This window comes from Bubalus kerabau, chromosome 4, assembly GCF_029407905.1.
Source record: "Bubalus kerabau isolate K-KA32 ecotype Philippines breed swamp buffalo chromosome 4, PCC_UOA_SB_1v2, whole genome shotgun sequence".
NCBI lineage: Eukaryota > Metazoa > Chordata > Mammalia > Artiodactyla > Bovidae > Bubalus > Bubalus kerabau.
The window spans coordinates 14,999,495-15,009,587 of record NC_073627.1 but is presented as its reverse complement, the minus strand read 5'-3'; the positions used below and the strand labels follow the sequence as shown (position 1 = coordinate 15,009,587).

At 43.7% G+C, this 10,093-nt stretch overlaps 1 non-coding gene across 1 annotated transcript; it reads right to left on the bottom strand.

Moving 5' to 3' along the window:
• Positions 1-62: 62 nt before the first annotated feature.
• On the bottom strand, positions 63-144 carry TRNAS-AGA (transfer RNA serine (anticodon AGA)). The gene has a single exon. It is a non-coding gene; the product is annotated as a tRNA-Ser (tRNA).
• Between the last annotated feature and the right edge of the window lie 9,949 nt (positions 145-10,093).

The following is a 10,093-nucleotide window of genomic DNA, read 5'->3' as shown; positions in this document are numbered from 1 at the left end:
CCAGTTTGTCTAAGGCAACAGCATTCTTCCTCAACTGACTATGTCTCAATAGAGAAACGTGCCGTAGTCGGCAGGATTCGAACCTGCGCGGGGAAACCCCAATGGATTTCTAGTCCATCGCCTTAACCACTCGGCCACGACTACATACTGTACCTAGCTGAAAAAAATGCTTAAGTCCCGCTACTTCTCAGAAAAGGTCGAGTTTCTGCAGCCTTTTGGGCCTCCTGGGTTGACAGACAATGTTGACAGACAATGTTGACAGACAAACGGGGAAGACACAATGTCTCCCCTGTTTCGAGCACCCATGTAGAAATCTCTCCAGCTTATAAGAAATTCAAACTTGTCTGATGAAGCAGGTGATGTGAAAGGTTCCCCTGGGCAGTTTTTGGGGAAAAAGACCATTTCCAGGAGAGATTTTTAAGATAAACATGACTGATTCAGTCAATAATGTATCACAAAAACTCAGAAAAGAGAAAGTGTGTATGTTCTTAGGGAGAAAGCATCTAAACAGGCAATTATTGAAATATGTTCCATGTGCTCCAAGACAGGGCAAAATGCCTCCACATCAATTTAGGTTAAGCATCCACAGAGATCATCCCTTGTGTGTGTTTGCTTATGGTCACAGCATTACAACATAGGAGAAAGGAGACTATGCAGCTCTCAAAAAAAAAAAAAAAAAAAAAAAAGAAGTGAAAATCGCTCGGTAGTGTCCAACTCTTTGCGATCCCATGGACTGTCCATGGAATTCTCAGGTCAGAATACTGGAGTGGGTAACCTCTCTCTTCTCCAGGGGATCTTCCCAACCCAAGGATCAAACCTAGGTCTTCCGCATTGCAGCGGATTCTTTACTAGCTGAGCCACAAGGGAAGCTCAAGAATACTGAAGTGGGTTTACCTTCTCCAGAGGATCTTCCTGAACCGGGGTCTCCTGCACTTCAAGCAGATTCTTTACCAACTGAGCTATCAGGGAAGCCCAATGCAGCTATCATGAAAGAATTAAATACCTACTGTGAATTTTTTTTTTTTTTTGGCTGTGCTTGTGGGATCTCAGTTCCCCCACCAGAGATCCAACCTGGGCCATTGCAGTGAAAGCCCAAAATCTAACCACTAGGCAACCAGGGAACTCCCCTACTGTAAATCCTTTCTGTTGCTGAGCCAAACAAAAGTAGAAAGTCAAGAAATACCTGGAGTAACAGGCAAATTTGGCCTTGGAGTACAGAATGAAACAGGGCAAAGGCTAATAGAGTTTTGGCAAGAGAATGCACTGGTCATAGCAAACACCCTCTTCCACAACACAAGAGAAGACTCTACACATGGACATCACCAGATGGTCAGTACTGAAATCAGATTGATTATATTCTTTGCAACCAAAGGTGAAGAAGCTCTATACAGTCAGCAAAAACAAGACTGGGAGCTGACTATGTCTCATATCATGAACTCCTTATTGCCAAATTCAGACTTAAATTGAAGAAACTAGGGAAAACCACTAGCCCATTCAGGTATGACCTAAATAAAATCCCTTTGATTATGAGTGAGGAATAGATTCAAGGGATTAGATCTGATAGAGTGCCTGAAGAACTATGGACTGAGGTTCCTGACATTATACAGGAGGCAGGTATCAAGACCACCCCCAGGAAAAAGAAATGCAAAAAGGCAAAATGGTTGTCTGAGGAGCCTTACAGATAGCTGTGAAGAGAAGCGAAAGGCAAAGGAGAAAAGGAAAGATGTACCCATTTGAATGCAGAGTTCCAAAGAATAGCAAGGAGAGATAAGAAAGCCTTCCTCAGGGATCAGTGCAAAGAAATAGAGAAAAATAATTGAATGAGAAAGACTAGAGATCTCTTCAAGAAAATCAGAGATACCAAGGGAACATTTCATGCAAAGATGGGCTCAATAAAGGACAGAAATGGTATGGACCTAACAGAAGCAGAAGATACTAAGAAGAGGTTGCAAGAATACACAGAAGAACTGTATAGAAAAGAACTCATGACCCAGGTGTGATCACTTTAGGTGTGATCACTCACCTAAAGCCAGATATCCTGCAATGCGAAGTCAAGTGGGCCTTAGGAAGCATCACTATGAACAAAGCTAGTGAAGGTGATGGAATTCCAGTAGAGCTATTTTAAATCCTAAAAGATGATGCTGTGAAAGTGCTGCACTCAATATGCCAGCAAATTTGGAAAACTCGGCAGTGGCCACAGGACTGGAAAAGGTCAGTTTTCATTCCAATCCCAAAGAAAGAATGTTCAAACTACCACACAATTGCACTCATCTCACATGCTAGCAAAGTAATGCTCAAAGTTCTCCAAGCCAGGCTTCAACAGTATGTGAACCGTGAACTTCCAGATGTTCAAGCTGGATTTAGAAAAGGCAGAGGTACCCGAGGTCAAATTGCCAACATCCATTGGATCATCGAAAAAGCAAGAGAGTTCCAGAAAAACATCAACTTCTGCTTTATTGACTATGTCAAAGCCTTTGACTGTGTGGATCACAACAGGAAAATTCTTCAAGAGATGGGAATACCAGACCACCTGACCTGCCTCCTGTCAAATCTGTATGCAGGTCAAGAAGCAACAGTTAGAACAGGACATGGGACAACAGACTGGTTCCAAATCAGGAAAGGAGTACATCAAGGCTGTATATTGTCACCCTGCTTATTTAACTTCTATGCAGAGTACATCATGAGAAATGCTGGACTGGATGAAGCACAAGCTGGAATCAAGATTGCTGGGAGAGATAACCTCAGATATGCAGATGACACCACCCTTATGGCAAAAAGGGAAGAAAGACTCAAGAGACTCTTGATGAAAGTGAAAGAGGAGTGTGAAAAAGTTGGCTTAAAACTCAACATTCAGAAAACTATGATCATGGCATCTGGTTCAATCACTTCATGGCAAATAGATAGGGAAACAGTGACAGACTATTTTCTTGGGCTCCAAAATCACTGCAGATGGTGACTGCAGCCATGAAATTAAAAGACATTTGCTTCTTGGAAGAAAAGTATGACCAACCTAGATAGCATATTAAAAAGCAGAGACATTACTTTGCTACCTGAGGTCCATCTAGTCAAAGCTATGGTTTTTCCAATAGTCATGTGTGAATATAAGAGTTGGACTATTAAGAAAGCTGGGTGCAGAAGAATTGATGCTTTTGAACTGTGGTGTTGGAGAAGACTCTTGAGAGTCCCTTGGACTGCAAGGAGATCCAACCAGTCCATCCTAAAGGAAATCAGTGCTGAATATTCATCAGAAGGACTGATGCTGAAGCTGAAACTCCAATACTTTGACCACCTGATGTGAAGAACTGACTCATCTGAAAAGCCTCTTGCTGGGAAAGATTGAAAGTGGGAAGAGAAGGGGATGACAGAGGATGAGACGGTTGGATGGCATCACTGACTCAATGAACATGAGTTTCAGTAAACTCTGGGAGTTAGTGATGGAAAGGGAGGCCTGGTGTGCTGCAGTCCGTGGAGTCTCAAAGAGTCAGACACGGCTGAGCGACTGAACTGAACTGAACTGTTGAGCCATGAAGCATTTGGGGTCTTAGTTCCCCAACCTGGGATCAAACCCATGCCCTGCATTGGGAGTCCTAACCACTGGACCAGCAGGGAATTCCTTATTGTAAAAAAATTTTTTTAAGGTGAAGGCGGCAACAGAGGATGAGAAGGCTTGCCAGGCTCTTCTGTCCATGGAACTTCCAAGGCAAGAATACTGGAGTGGGTTGCCATTTCCTTCACCAGGGTGTAAATTCTTAATAAGATTAATAGGTCTTTTATGTTTCAAAATGACTAATGTGGTTGACATTGGATTTGTGGCCCCTTTGTTATTTGGAAAAGAAATACAGTAAGATTCAGCACAGATATCCTGGCCTCTCTGAAACCTTTCTTTTCCTCCAAGCCTCTTTCAGCTTCCTTGGTGGCTCAGTGGTAAAGAATCTGCCTCACAAATAGGAGACTCAGGTTCGATCCCTGGGTTGGGAAGATCCCCTGGAGAAAGAAATGGCAACCCACTCCAGTATATCTCGAAAGAGTTGGACACGACTTAGCTACTAAGCAAAAACAACAAAATCAGTCTCTCTACTGAACTGTGTTTTGCACCTACTACCCATGTTTGAGATGCCAGCCTAGACACCTCCTCCTCCAGGAAGTCTTCTCTGACTCTCCAAGACTGGATTAAATGTCTGATTCAGGACACCAGTGTGACTGAAATGTTCAGAACGGGGATGTGCCAGTGACTTCTATATTTCCCCCATTATATGTATTTCTTTGAAGGGACTCTAGATCTGTCACTAGTGTCTGGCGTAGCGCCTGTCCCATAAATATTCGTGGGACTAATGAATTAAGAGTGCAGGTTTACTCATTCTTTTGTATTTGTGCTTTCCCTCATCTTCAGCTTGAAGGCTTTAAAACAGGGATTCTCAAACTTGGTGATTTCAGGATTCCCTCTACACTCCTAGAAATGACTGAGGATTACAAAAAACTTCTAGTTTATGGGGTATATATATTGATATTTACTATATTAGAAGTTAAAGGTGAGGAATTATGAAATATGTATTCATTTTTGTGTGTGTGAAAGTCATCCAGTCCTGTCCGACTCTTTGCGACCCCATGAACTATACAGTCCATGGAATTCTCCAGGCCAGAATACTGGAGTGGGTAGCTGTTCTGTTCTCCAGGGGATCTTCCCAACCCAGGGATTGAACCCAGGTCTCCTGAATTGCAGGCAGATTCTTTACCATCTGAGCCACCAGGTAAATAATAATCAACCCATTACATGTTAACATAAGTAATATTTTTATGAAAAATAATTTGAAAAAAAACAATTCAGTGAGAAGAGGGACATTGTTTTACCCTTTTGCAAATCTCTTTAATGTCTGGCTTAATAAAAGATGGGTTTCCCTGGTGGCTCGGGTGGTAAAGTGTCTGCCTGCAATGTGGGAGACCTGGGTTTGATTCCTGGCTCAGGAAGATCCCCTGGAGAAGGAAATGGGAACCCACTCCAGTACTCTTTCCTGGAAAATTCCATACATGGAGGAGCCTGGTGGGCTACAGTGCATGGGGTCGCAAAGAGTTGGACATGACTGAGTGACTTCACTTTCACTTTAATAAAAGATAACTGGATCTCATATCTGCTTCTGTATTCAGTCCCTCATGGAATCATGTGTCATACCACACCAAAAGAGCTCCATAGTGTCCCCACCAAAGGAAAATAACATCTGGACAGTTTGTGTTCCTGAACTCCCTGAAAGGGCCTCAGGACTTCCAAGGGTTATACCTTGACTTGTACTTGAGGACCAAGCATAGAGATCAAGTTTACCTGCCTGGAAAGGGTGAGATCAAAGTTCCTGGCTCAAGAAAAGAGCAATAGAGCAACCTTTCCTGAGTTCTGGAGTCTGAAATGGGTATAAAGACCCCGAGGGAGTCAAAATAAGAAGAAAATATGGGAGGGCTTTCACCTCGGAAGTGAAAACTAAGCCCCACCTTCCTGATGCCCAAGAGATCTTAGGATAAGTAACAGAACAGCTGCACTAGGAAGGCTACTGAACTCTTACAGATGCTAGAATTGGAACAACTTCTGACTCATTTTTAGCCCTAGAAATGATTATAAGACTGGAGATGTGCTAAGTTGTTTCAGTCATGTCCAACTCTTTGCGATCCTATGGACTGTAGTCTGCCTGGCTCCACTGTCCATGGGATTCTCCTGGCAAGAATACTGGAGTGAGTTGCCATGCCCTCCTCCAGGGGATCTTGCTGACACAGGGATCAAACGCACGTCTCCTGGGTCTCCTGCATTGCAGGTGGATTCTTTACCCCTATCGACACTTGGAAAGCCTGGAGATAGATTTAAAAATTTTCTTTGTTTCTTTCTTTTTTTTTGGATAGATGTCATTGGGCTGAATTGTCCATCCTCCACCCCCCACAATTCAATTTATCTGTTTCCTTTTTTATCACAGTTTTTACCTATTTTAGTAATTTGTGGTGTTGGAGAAGACTCTTGAGAGTCCCTTGGACTTCAAAGAGATCAAACAAGTCCATCTGAAAGGAAATCAGTCCTGAATATTCATTGGAAGGACTGATGCTGAAGCTGAAGCTCCTATACTTTGGCCACCTGATGTGAAGAACTGACTCCTTGGAAAAGACCTGATGCTGGGAAAGATTGAAGGTAGGAGGAGAAGGGGATGACAGAAGATGAGATGGTTGGATGACATCATCAACTCGATGGACATGAGTTTGAACAAGCTCTGGGAGTTGGTGATGGACAGGGAAGCCTAGTGTGCTGCAGTCCATGGGGTGGCAAAGAGTCGGACAGGACTGAGCACCTGAACTGAACTTACCTATTTTATCTGTTTGCTCACTCACCTAAGCTTTCCCACTGTATCATAAGTTTCTTGAGAGTAGAGGGGCCCTGCCTGTCCTATTTCCTTATGCATCCCCATTTCCTAGCACTTTGTAGACAATCAGTAAAAATGTGCCATTTGATGGACATGAATGACTTTACATCTCTGTATTCATAGCACCAGCAATTGTGTCTGATCCATATAAAGAGTTTCATATATGCTTGTTGAATAAATCACACTTACATGGCAAGCTGTTGTAATAAATGGGACGTGCACTTGACCCGTTAGGATAAAGGAAGACTTAACAGATTGAGAAACCCAGAACTGCCCTGGCATGTTTGTCCATAAATTTGAGTCTAAGTTTGGTAAGCAGTTAAAGGAGATCGTGGTCCTTTTTGGAAGGACACCAGCTGTAATGAATGAACTAGGAGTCTTTTGCAACCTAGCTTAAGATAAGAACGGGTCAAAGCATTCCTCTTCCAAGATGAATCAATCAAAGTCAATGAGCAAGAACAAGGCAGGCTATCCATCTCTGGTTAGAGATGTTTAAGAGTTGGTCTTCAAAGGCAGCTGTGACCCTGTACATTTTTATGTGAGCTGTGGATGTTCATTCTGTCTGGATTGCTTGTCATGTTTATGCTGCTTGGCTGCCTAGCTATGAAGGCTGGGGGAAAATATCGCCTCTCACATTCGATTCCTAGAATAGAATCAGGTGATAAATATACAATGAATAAGTCTAATTATACAGTAGGGATGCCTGCCCATATTCAAAAGGGAGGATGTTACCCATTATAGATTTTTCATGGAAGGTTGACAGTTGATGACTTGTGCATTGCATGAGTGGGATATAGTAAGTGCTTTGCCAAAGGAACATTTCTAGAAGCGCCATTCTGGGAGCAGGAAGGATGGTAATAGATATATTCTACCAAATCTCCAATGTTATATGGAAGCTGTAATGGTTCTTAAATAAAGGTCTAAGCTATCCTGAGATCTGTTTTCCAGTTTTAGAATCTCAGAATGCCTCTGCGGTAAATGTCAAGACCACAGACGGGAGCTGGACAATATGACTGGCACTCAGGCAGGCACCTCTGAAGATGTTTCCCACAGCAAATATCAGAGATAAAGGAAGAATCTAAACTCTTCTGTCATAATCTGTGTACATTTCAATTTCATGCTAGCGCCCTCCCTGTGAATGCCAAACTCCCAATGGGTGTGTTTGGAATTTGGGGTCAAGCCAGCACTTGTGATTTAACTGTAACAGGATACGGAAGTGGGAGAGAAGACCTGGGTTGAGGGGTTTCAGATAGGTGAACAGAGTCAAGTGTTCACAGAGCCCAACAATCTTCAGGAAGAGTTTGGGCAACTTGTCATCTCCAGGGGTCCAAGCTGAAGTCTGAGAAGCCCTGAGCAGTGACCAGAGCTCTGGAAAAGGGAGTACTGGCAGGTGAATGAATAAACAACCCAAGAAAGGTCTGGTCACCGGAAGTAGTTTCCAGGCACTGGGCTGGGGATGAGGGTGAAGCAGGAGCAGGACAGAGCTTCAGATCTGGCTGGATACCACTGATACTTCTTATCCCTCGTCTCGAAGATCCAAACGGCTCCAGTGCATTTATTTATTTCCCGAGTGCTGATGAGTGCCTGAGTGCCTGCCTGCTCAGTCGCTTCAGTTGTGTCCAACTCTTTGCAGCCCTGAGTGCCTGCCTGCTCAGTCGCTTCAGTTGTGTCCAACTCTTTGCAGCCCTGTGGACTGTAGCCAGCTGAGCTCCTCTGTCCATGGGATTCTTCAGGCAAGAATACTGGAGTGGGTTGCCATGCCCACTTCTAGGGGATTGACCCAGAGATCGAACCCAAGGGGATTGACCCAGAGATCGAACCCATGTCTCCAGTGTCTCCTGCATTGCAGGCAGATTCTTTACCCAGTGAGCCACCTGGGAAGACTGATGATGTCTAGGAACTGTGTATTTTGCAGTGAAGGAGACAGGGGAAGTTCCTGTTCTCAGAAAGCTCGCAATCTAGCGATAGGAGACAATCTGCTCAAGAAAAGTCTCCTGAAAGACGAGACCTTTCCAGGGACTTCCCTGGTGGCCCAGTGGTTAAGAATCCACCTTGCAATGCAGAGGACACAGGTCAATCCCTGGTCAGGGAACTGCCACAGGGCAAATAAGCCCACTCTCCTTAACTACAGAGCCCATGTGCCACAACTAACCCCTGACACAGCCAAATAATTTTTTTTTAAGTCTCCCTAAAGATGAGATCTTTCCAGTGAGATTTGATAGACAAGAAGGGGTCAGGTGAGGGAAAGAATGAAAGACGATGAGGCTGAGAAAGGCAGGGACCTTTGATCTTGTGGGGCTGTCTGTAGGCTAGAAGAGGAGTTGGTATATTCTAAATGTAATAAGAAGTCACTGAAGGGTTTTAACCTAAGGTCTGACTCTGTTTTGAAAAGATCATCCTTGCTCCCAAGAGGAGAATGGTTTAGAGGTGAATAAAAGTAGAAAGAGAAATAGCAGTTTTGAGGCTCTGCAGTCTTCTAGATGCAATAGATGGTGGTTTGTGGTGGGTGGTAACGGTGGAGAGAGAAAAAAATGGACCAGTTCAGAATGGGATTTAATGGGTAGAGTCAACAGGATGGAGGATGGATTGAGTGAGAGGAGAAGAGGAATTAAGGGCGTGTTTGCCTTGAAGGACCAGGTGAATTGTGGTGTTCTTTACTGACATGGGGGAGGGTGGGCAGGGGAGATGGTTTCACAGGGAGGCAGAGCCAGAGTTCTATTTTGACTGTGTTCAGTAGGAGATGCCAAATAAGTTGGTAGCCCATCTGAGCCTGGAATTCCTGGCAGACGCTCAGGTTGGAGATGTGGATTTGGGCCTCATTCGCACTTGGAAGGTGTCTAAAGCAGTGGGACCTGAGTAGATCCCAAGTGCTACTGACTTTATCTTCTAAAAATCACTGCAGGGACTTTCCTGGTGGTCTAGTGGCTAAGGCTTTGCCCTCCCAATACAGAGCCCCAGGTTTGATCCTTGGTCAGGGAACTAGATTCCATATGTCAAAACTAAAGATCCTGCGTTCTGCAACCAAGACCTGGCACAGCCAAATAAATAAATACACATTTTAAAAACAATAACAAAATAATGACCACATTTGAAATTAAAACTAAGAAATTAAAAAAAATTCCTCCAATTGCCCACCTCTCTCCTCCACCACCACTCAAGTCCAAGTCCCCCTTACTTGGCCACTGTAACTGCTTGCTTGTCACCTGCTTCTCCACTTGCCCCCTTCCAATCTGTAGCCAGTATGATCCATTCAAAATTTGAATCCGATTATGCCACTCTCTGCTTAACATCCTTTAATATTTTAATACCTTGGTCTCAGGATGAACCAGATCAAATCCTTACCTGACCCACAAGTAGGGTTGCCAAATAAGACACAGGATGCCCAGTTAAATTTGAATTTCAGATAACACATTTTTTTTAATGTAAATGTATCCCATGCAATTATTCATTGCTTATATAAAATTAAATTCAACCTGGCATCCTGTATTTTTATTCACTAAATCTGGCAACCCTACCCACAAGGGCTTTGTAAGATCTGACTTTGGGCATCATCTCTCATTAAATGTCCCTTGTTCTCTGACTCAAGCTACATTGTTTTGGAACAGGCTATGCCCTTTCCCGAGGTTCCCTTGTGGCTGAGTGGTAAAGAATCTGCCTGACAATGCAGGAGATGTGGGAGGCGTGGGTTGGATCCCTGGGTCAGG